Genomic DNA, 8512 nt, shown 5'->3' with positions numbered 1-8512 from the left:
CTTACCCTTATCTCTTTCTCTCTATTCTGCTTCCTCAGTGCCCTGGTACTCACCACTGTCCAGCCATGCTGGTTCATATCTCTTTAGAGTCCCTTTATATCTGAAATAAGACCAGTGTATATCAAATCATAATTCCTTACTTCAAATATTTATAGTTTTTTATTTCTCACTAAGCTTTATTTAGCAATAACTCTGAAAACTTAAGACCTGAGAATCTCTCCTTTATGATATAAGCAGAATATGGGGCTAGCAGTCAACCATAGCTCTGCTCAATCCGTCTGACCTTTGAGAAAACCCCTGAATCTCTTTAAATCCTCCAACCTTCATCTGCAGAAAAAAAAGAACTGGAATTAATGACATCTCAAGACCCCTCCAACTTCAAACATTCCATTCAAAATAAACTTTAAAACAATGCTCTAAATACACTGAGAAGCTTCATCTTTAAAGAAGCTGGAAGTAAATATTTCCAGAAGCAAATACTTAGACTATTGTACACTGTCAAAGATATGTCGAACACACAAAGCTGCATGAAAGCTTTTTGTGGAATGAAGCTCAGAGCAAATTTAATACCAATTACTGTTACTAAAGTAACTCATTTTTAGCATACTATTTACACAGTTTTTGACCCTTTATTTTTATGTTGATAGTCTTTTTTTTTTTTTTTAATGTATACAGCCTCAATCCTATTTGGAAGTACGTGACATATAAACTGTAAGGAGATAATTAAAATGTCCTAGTAGCTCTGAAGGAAAACTAATTCAGGTTAAATTCCTTTACTGTGCCACCTGGAAACAGCACGTTTGTGCATTATTTTAATATTGCTGTGAAGAAAACAGCTCTCAAATGGCTCTGATTGATTTCTAGGAAATGAATTAAGCTCGGGGAAAAAAACAAGCATGAAGTTTTTGCTGATTTGACCAACTTCACAGGGAGCGAAATAGCTTCACTCTTTGTATATAATAAAATTCCCTCATCCATCTGGATCCTCCACTCTACCTCACGTTGTGTGAGGGATATTGGACACTAATTTCTGTCTAGTCCCCTCAACAAGGACCAGGGCTGTATGTCTCACTATATGACCAGTCTCTATGCCCAGGAATGGCCAGATCCCTGCTCCAAAACCAAACCAAGGGGTCAAAGCTCTGCTCCCTATGGACAGGTAGCCCAGGTGTTGGCTGCCTCCCTTCCCCAAACTCCTTGCATTACCTGTGAGTCTATTTCCTTTGGACACGAAAGAGTAACTCTGAGGATAAAACTAATATCCTGGAGAGCAGAGTCAAGAGCCACGGAATTAATATTCCCAGATGGTAGCACTGAGCCCTAATAAGAAATTAGTCACATGTGCCTTGATGGATTTCAGAATTGCGAAGGCTCAGTGGCTGCTGTGTGCATCCTGTTTTCCATCTTTTTGAATGGGACTGCCTGTTGCAGTTACCCCATGCCTGTCCCACCACAGTGGGGCAGATAATCTCTTCTGCTCACAGGTCTTCAGGTTGAGAAAAATGGTACCCAAGGACCCGGATTTGAGGAACCCAGGGAGCCTCATTTGCACCTAGACATTGAGGCTGAACCTGATTTCATAATGGAGTGAGACTTTTGTAGGGGCTGGCAAGGATTAAATGTTTTTTGCATATGGGAGGAATGCAAACAATTGTGGTCAGAGGATAGATTTTGTTTCAAAACATGACCCCAAATTTCTCTATCACTTCTCCCATTGAAAAGTGGTGTCTATGTCCCCTTCATTTGATTCTAATCAGGGGCTTGGACTTCTACAACTAGGAGAGTATGGCAGAAGTAATGCTGTGTTACATCCAAGGTTAGGTCAGAAAGGGATATGTAGCTTCCACCTGCTTCTCTTGGGATTCTTGCTCTTGGATTCCAGCCACCATGCAAGGAGGAAGCCCAAGCTGCCATATTGAAAGGTCATGTATAGGTATTCAGACCAGCAGCCCGAGCTAAAGTCCAACAAGACAGGTGAGTGAACAAATATTTAGGTCATTCTAGCCCTAGCTGTCAAGTCATCTTCAGCCTTCAAATCCTCTCAGCTGAGGCCCCAGACAATGTGGACCAGAGACAAGCCATCTCACACAGAATTCGTGAGCATAATAATAACTTTTGTTTTACATCATTAACTTTGGGATGGTTTATTTTTCTGCATTATGTAACTGGAACCACCTATCTATATTTGCCATCACTGTTGTAGCTGCTGGGGCATTCCATCACTTCATGCTTCAACCAGGACTGGAGTTTGCAGTGCCCTTGGGTCCTGTTCTTTTCCTGTCTTGCTGCCTATCTCCAACCACCATCACAACATATGAAGCTAAGATCCAGACCCTGTCCTTCCCTTTACTGGCTCTGATTTGACATGTTAAACTGCACTGCCTTATGGATGAAACACAAGAAAGCACAAACACAGTGGTGAGTAACATGATTATGAGTAGGCAGTAAATAAGGCAAAGGGAGACAGAGTCTAATAGTTGACACTTGACAATATGGTATGATGGGCTGAGCCTGAGACTTCTAAAATTTTTGTTTTGTTTTTATTTGTCCTGGCTCCTATATCTAGAAAGTTACACTACATCTCCAGTTTCCATTTCATCCAGGACAAGAACCAGTGGCCAGTAGATGGTGAGCTTCTGGCAAATCTCCAGCTTCACTTGGCAGAACTCCAAGCCAGATACCATTGCCTCAGACTCCTCTAGACAAGCCAGGATTCTCCATGAGGGAAAGAGTACAGCTAGTAGCAATACTTTCTCACACTTTCAAATTTCCTGGTCAGCACCCACCACCCCTTCTACACACTCAGTCTCAGTCTCCTTTGGGTCTGAGATCTCAAGGCTTCAAGGGAAGTGAGATGTTCTCCTTCTCCCCAAATGGAATCTGGCACACAGCCCTGTGTCTCATTCTCATACTCACTCAGTAAGAATCAGCTCTTCTTACTGAAAAGCCATGTGTCACACGTGTACTATAGTAGTCCTCAAATTAATAACAACAATGTCAAAAAGAAGACCTAGGGTTGGGGGAAGGCTGTGGATTAATGAAATAACCACTAGAGTCACTAGAATGACACCTGATAAGGCATGTGGCACCAACTCCTTCCCACTGGCCTGACATCTTGGACATCATATCTTAGAAGGCATCTGTGGACGGCCATGTGGCAACCCAGGCAGAGAGTAATGAGACCAGGGAGGAAAAGTGGAAATGGCGAAATAGTGGATCCTGCAGCCGAGAGCTGATTCTTCAGGTTGACATGGTTGGCATAGAGATTTTAAATGAAACTTGGCAAAGGCCAGGTTATTTGACCATAGACTGAGCCCTTGGCCTCCACAAGGTCTTGGGTTTTTGTTTCTTTGCTTTCACTAATGTTCCCTTACTTCTCAAGAACTTCAAAAGAAGCTTAGGCAGTTGAGGGAGGAAGAGAGTGGGAGATCAAGGAGAATTTAAGTCCTACATCTAAACTTTGAAACCCTAAAATATTGTCCGTTATAAAAAGATGTCCCACTTCCAAGAACCCAGTTCTGTAAATAGTTTTCAGAAGTCAGGAGACTCACAGAGATTGAACTTGGCTGACAAAAGTTTCGTTTGCCTCTTCCATATTTCATAGTGCCACCCTCTATGGTTTTCAATCTCTAAAATTCTAAATTAATATGGACATCTGCTTCTAGCAAATATAGTCAGAGCTGTCCTGCCACCAACAATGTGCAATCATAAAACCAAAGAAAGAAAAAGAAGGAGTAAACAAGAACAACTCAGCACAGCTTCCAGGAACCAGAACCTTTCCCAACTAACCATCTTGCACCAGCCCCGTCCTGCCTCTTCCCACTGTGTCTCAATCTAATGTCATAATTCAACTGAAAATATACTTAATAGGAAACATCAGTCCCAATACTATTTGTTCTATAATCACTCAAAAACCACCAAGGTTTGGTCAGAATAGAAAAGAAAAACAATGAAAACTTTGTGAACACACACTACACTCAAGGATTCTGTACACCCCCAACCATTTCAGCCACACAAGCTTCTAATGAGGAGAATCTAACTCTTTCTGTGCAGGCTGGCACCTGGCTCCTGGCCTAATGGTCATCAGGTCTCCCTGACTTGGCTTCCACTCTAGGCCAGAGTTGCCCATTGGAAATGTAATGCAGACTGCAAATGCAAGCAAAATGTTTAATTTCTAGTAGCCACATTTAAAAAGTAAAAAGAAACAGGTGAAATTAATTTTCATAATACATTTTAATCTGATATATGAAAATATTATCATTTCAATATGTAATCAGTATGTAGCAACATGTGGCTGGTATACAGATAAGCTTGTCCTTATTTTTATGACTAAATATGTTCCTTTCTAAGAGAAATTGCCTGTCCTGGGTTAGGCTGCTGAAAGTGGAAGTTCCTTGGAAGTGAGCTTGCCATGAAAAATACAAGACACCTAGTTAAATTTGAATTTCAGATAAACAACAAATAATTTGTTAGTATAACTGCATCCCAAGTATTGCATAAGACATACTTGTTTTTTTTAAATTGTGGTATAGTTGCTTTACAATGTTGTACTAGCTCCTGCTTCACAGCGAAGTGAACCAGCCATATGTATACACATATCCCCTCCCATTTGCATTGACCTCTAATCCAGGTCACCACAGAGTACCGAGTAGAGTGCCCCATGCTATACAGCAGGGCATAGGACATATTTATCTGCATTTCTATTTGATAAATCTAGCAACCTGTAAAGCATTATTAGAATTGAGTCCTTCTTTAGCTAAAAGGTAGTATGTATGTGTTGAATAAACATAGCTCTCTCCCTTCAAGGCCACAATTAAGGTAATGGGAGGGAGACATGTCATCAGGTGGCCAGTAGAAGTAGGACGGGCCAAGATGTGTTCTACCTTGGCCCAGCATAGACAGGAAGGTACTGGCAATCTCACAAAAGAAAGAAGGAGGAAGTGGAGGCACAGGGAGAAAATATGGCTGGTACTTGAGGCAGCAGAAGGGGAAGATGCCCCAGGTAGTCAGAGCAGGCCTGCTGGGGGAACATTGCTTTCAGGGTGAGAAACACCCTTTTCAAGGATGAGTAATGAGGACACCTGCAGGAAGGTGCACAGTCTGAACAGCAACTGATGCCTCTGCAGCCCACTGTTCTCCACCCTGCTTTCTTCTTCCCTTTCCATGAATTTTACATAATATCTGTATATCCCATAAGAATAAGCATTTTGCAAGATCTTGATCTTAATGTGGCATCCGCCGCTTTCTAACTTGCTATGGATTTCCTTTACAAATAAAGTTGTCTTTTTATTTTATGTGCTAAGAGTACTCGCAATGGGTGAGGAGAAAGAAGCATTGAGTTTTCTCAATATATTAGATATTCCTTTGTGTGTTCCAAGTGAGAAGGATGAAACGTGCCCCCCAATTTTTAAAATTCCTTACAATTCCAAAGCAGTAACCTGGTTAAAGCTAAGGGACACGGAGATTACAGAACTTTGGGGGAGATGTGTTTTCAGTTGGCTACGTGTTGAAAACTTGTAATGCTCAAAGGTAAGATCCAGAGTGTCTGATACAGTAGGTCAAGGTGGGAGTTGAGAATCTGCACTTTTAACCATTTTCCAGGTGATGCTAACACTGCTGGTCCAGAGACCACACTTTGAGAACCACTGCCTTAGACAATGAGAGAGTTCCCATGGAGATTTAAACAGCACCTGTTGAGACTTTATTTTATTTTATTTTTTTTTTGCAGTACGCTGGCCTCCCACTGCTACGGCCTCTCCCGTTGCAGAGCACAGGGTCCGGACGCGCAGGCCCAGCGGCCATGGCTCACGGGCCCAGCCGTTCCTTGGCACGTGGGATCCTCCTGGACCAGGGCATGAACCCGCATCCCCTGCACCAGCAGGCGGACTCCCACTCCCAACCACTGTGCCACCAGGGAAGCCCGAGACTTTTTATTCTGTTCTATAGTTACAGTTCCCTCAAATTGGAAACCCAGAGAATATAAACTGCATCAGCAGTAGTCCTGCAGAGCCAGTGGCCTCTGTTAATGGTACAGTTGAACGATGTGGGTTTTCATATCATGAGTCAGATAGTTTCTTTGGAGCTCTGGAGGTTGGAGGAGGAAGTGTCTCAAAGTTCATTCTTTGAGAAGAGATATCCCGAGCTAGGCACTTGTCACTTCTTGCTTCACTACTGCCCCTTCCACTCTCCATCATCCATTGTGCTTCCTTCTTTTTTTTTTTTTAAACATCTTTATTTGAGTATAACTGTTTTACAATAGTGTGTTAGTTTCTCCCCTACAACAAAGTAACTCAGTTATACATATACATATATCCCCATATCTCTTCCCTCTTGCGTCACCCTCCCTCCCACCCTCCCTATCTCACCCCTCTAGGTGGTCACAAAGCACAGAGGTGAACTCCCTGTGCTATGCGGCAGTTTCCCACCAGCTATCTAATTTACTTTTGGTAGTGTGTATATGTCCCTGCCACTCTCTCACATCGTCGCAGCTTACCCTTCCCCCTCCCCATATCCTCAAGTCCATGCTCTAGTAGGTTTGTGTTTTATTCCAGTCCTACCACTAATCTCTTCATGACATTTTTTTTCTTAGATTCCATATATATGTGTTAGCATACAGTATTTGTTCTTCTCCTTCTGACTTACTTCACTCTGTATGACAGACTCTAAGTCTATCCACCTCATTACAAATAACTCAGTTTCATTTCTTTTTATGGCTGAGTAATATTCCATTGTATATATGTGCCCCATCTTCTTTATCCATTCATCTGTTGATGGACACTTAGGTTGCTTCCATGTCCTGGCTATCATAAATAGAGCTGCAATAAATATTTTGGTACATGACTCTTTTTGAATTATGGTTTTCTCAGGGTATATGCCTAGTAGTGGGATTGCGGGGTCATATGGTAGTTCTATTTGTAGTTTTTAAAGGAACATCCATACTGTTCTCCATAGTGGCTGTATCAATTTACATTCCCATCAGCAGTGCAAGAGGGTTCCCTTTTCTCCACACCCTCTCCAGCATTTATTGTTTCTAGAGTTTTTGATGATGGCCAATCTGAACGGTGTGAGGTGATATCTCATTGTAGTTTTGATTTGCATTTCTCTAATGATTAATCATGTTGAGCATTCTTTCATGTGTTTGTTGGCAATCTGTATATCTTCTTTGGAGAAATGTCTATTTAGTTCTTCTGCCCATTTTTGGATTGGGTTGTTTGTTTTTTTGTTATTGAGCTGCCTGTGTTGCTTATAAATTTTGGATATTAATCCTTTGTCAGTTGCTTCATTGGCAAATATTTTCTCCCATTCTGAGGGTTGTCTTTTGGTCTTGTTTATGGTATCCTTTGCTGTGCAAAAGCTTTTAAGTTTCATTAGATCCCATTTGTTTATTTTTGCTTTTATTTCCATTTCTCTAGGAGATGGGTCAAAAAGGATCTTGCTGTGATTTATGTCATAGAGTGTTCTGCCTATGTTTTCCTCTAAGAGTTTGATAGTGTCTGGCCCTACATTTAGGTCTTTAAGCCATTTTAAGTTTATTTTTGTGTGTGGTGTTAGGGAGTGTTCTAATATCATACTTCTACAGGTAGCTGTCCAGTTTTCCCAGCACCACTTATTGAAGAGGCTGTCTTTTCTCCAATGTATATTCTTGCCTCCTTTATCAAAGATAAGGTGACCATATGTGTGTGGGTTTATCTCTGGGATTTCTATCCTGTTCCATCGATCTATATTTCTGTTTTTGCGCCAGTACCGTACTGTCTTGATTATTGTGACCTTGTAGTATAGTCTGAAGTCAGGGAGCCTGATTCCTCCAGCTCCATTTTTCGTTCTCAATATTGCTTTGGCTACTCGGGGTCTTTTGTGTTTCCATACAAATTGTGAAATTTTTTGTTCTAGTTCTGTAAAAAATGGCAGTGGTAATTTGATAGGGATTGCATTGAATCTGTAGATTGCTTTGGGTAATAGAGTCATTTTCACAATGTTGATTCTTCCAATCCAAGAACGTGGTATACCTCTCCATCTGTTTGTATCATCTTTAATTTCTTTAATGAGTGTCTTAAAATTTACTGTGTACAGGTCTTTTGTCTCCTTAGGTAGGTTTATTCCTAGATATTTTATTCTTTTTGTTGCAATGGTAAATGGGAGTGTTTTCTTAATTTCACTCTCAGAGTTTATATCGTTAGTGTAAAAGAATGCCAGAGATTTCTGTGCATTAATTTTGTATCCTGCTATTTTACCAAATTCAGTGATTAGTTCTAGTAGTTTTCTGATAGCATCCTTAGTATTCTCTATGTATAGTATCATGTCATCTGCAAACAGTAACAGCTTTACCTCTTCTTTTTCTATTTGGATTCCTTTTATTTCTTTATTTTCTCTGATTGCTGTGGCTAGAACTTCCAAAACTATATTGAATAAGAGTGGTGAGAGTGGGCAACCTTGTCTTGTTCCTGATCTTAGTGGAAATGGTTTCAGTTTTTCACCATTGAGAACAATGCTGGCTGTGGGTTTGTCATCTATG

This window comes from Kogia breviceps, chromosome 5, assembly GCF_026419965.1.
Source record: "Kogia breviceps isolate mKogBre1 chromosome 5, mKogBre1 haplotype 1, whole genome shotgun sequence".
Taxonomy (NCBI): domain Eukaryota; kingdom Metazoa; phylum Chordata; class Mammalia; order Artiodactyla; family Physeteridae; genus Kogia; species Kogia breviceps.
Note: the sequence above shows the minus strand (reverse complement) of the source record.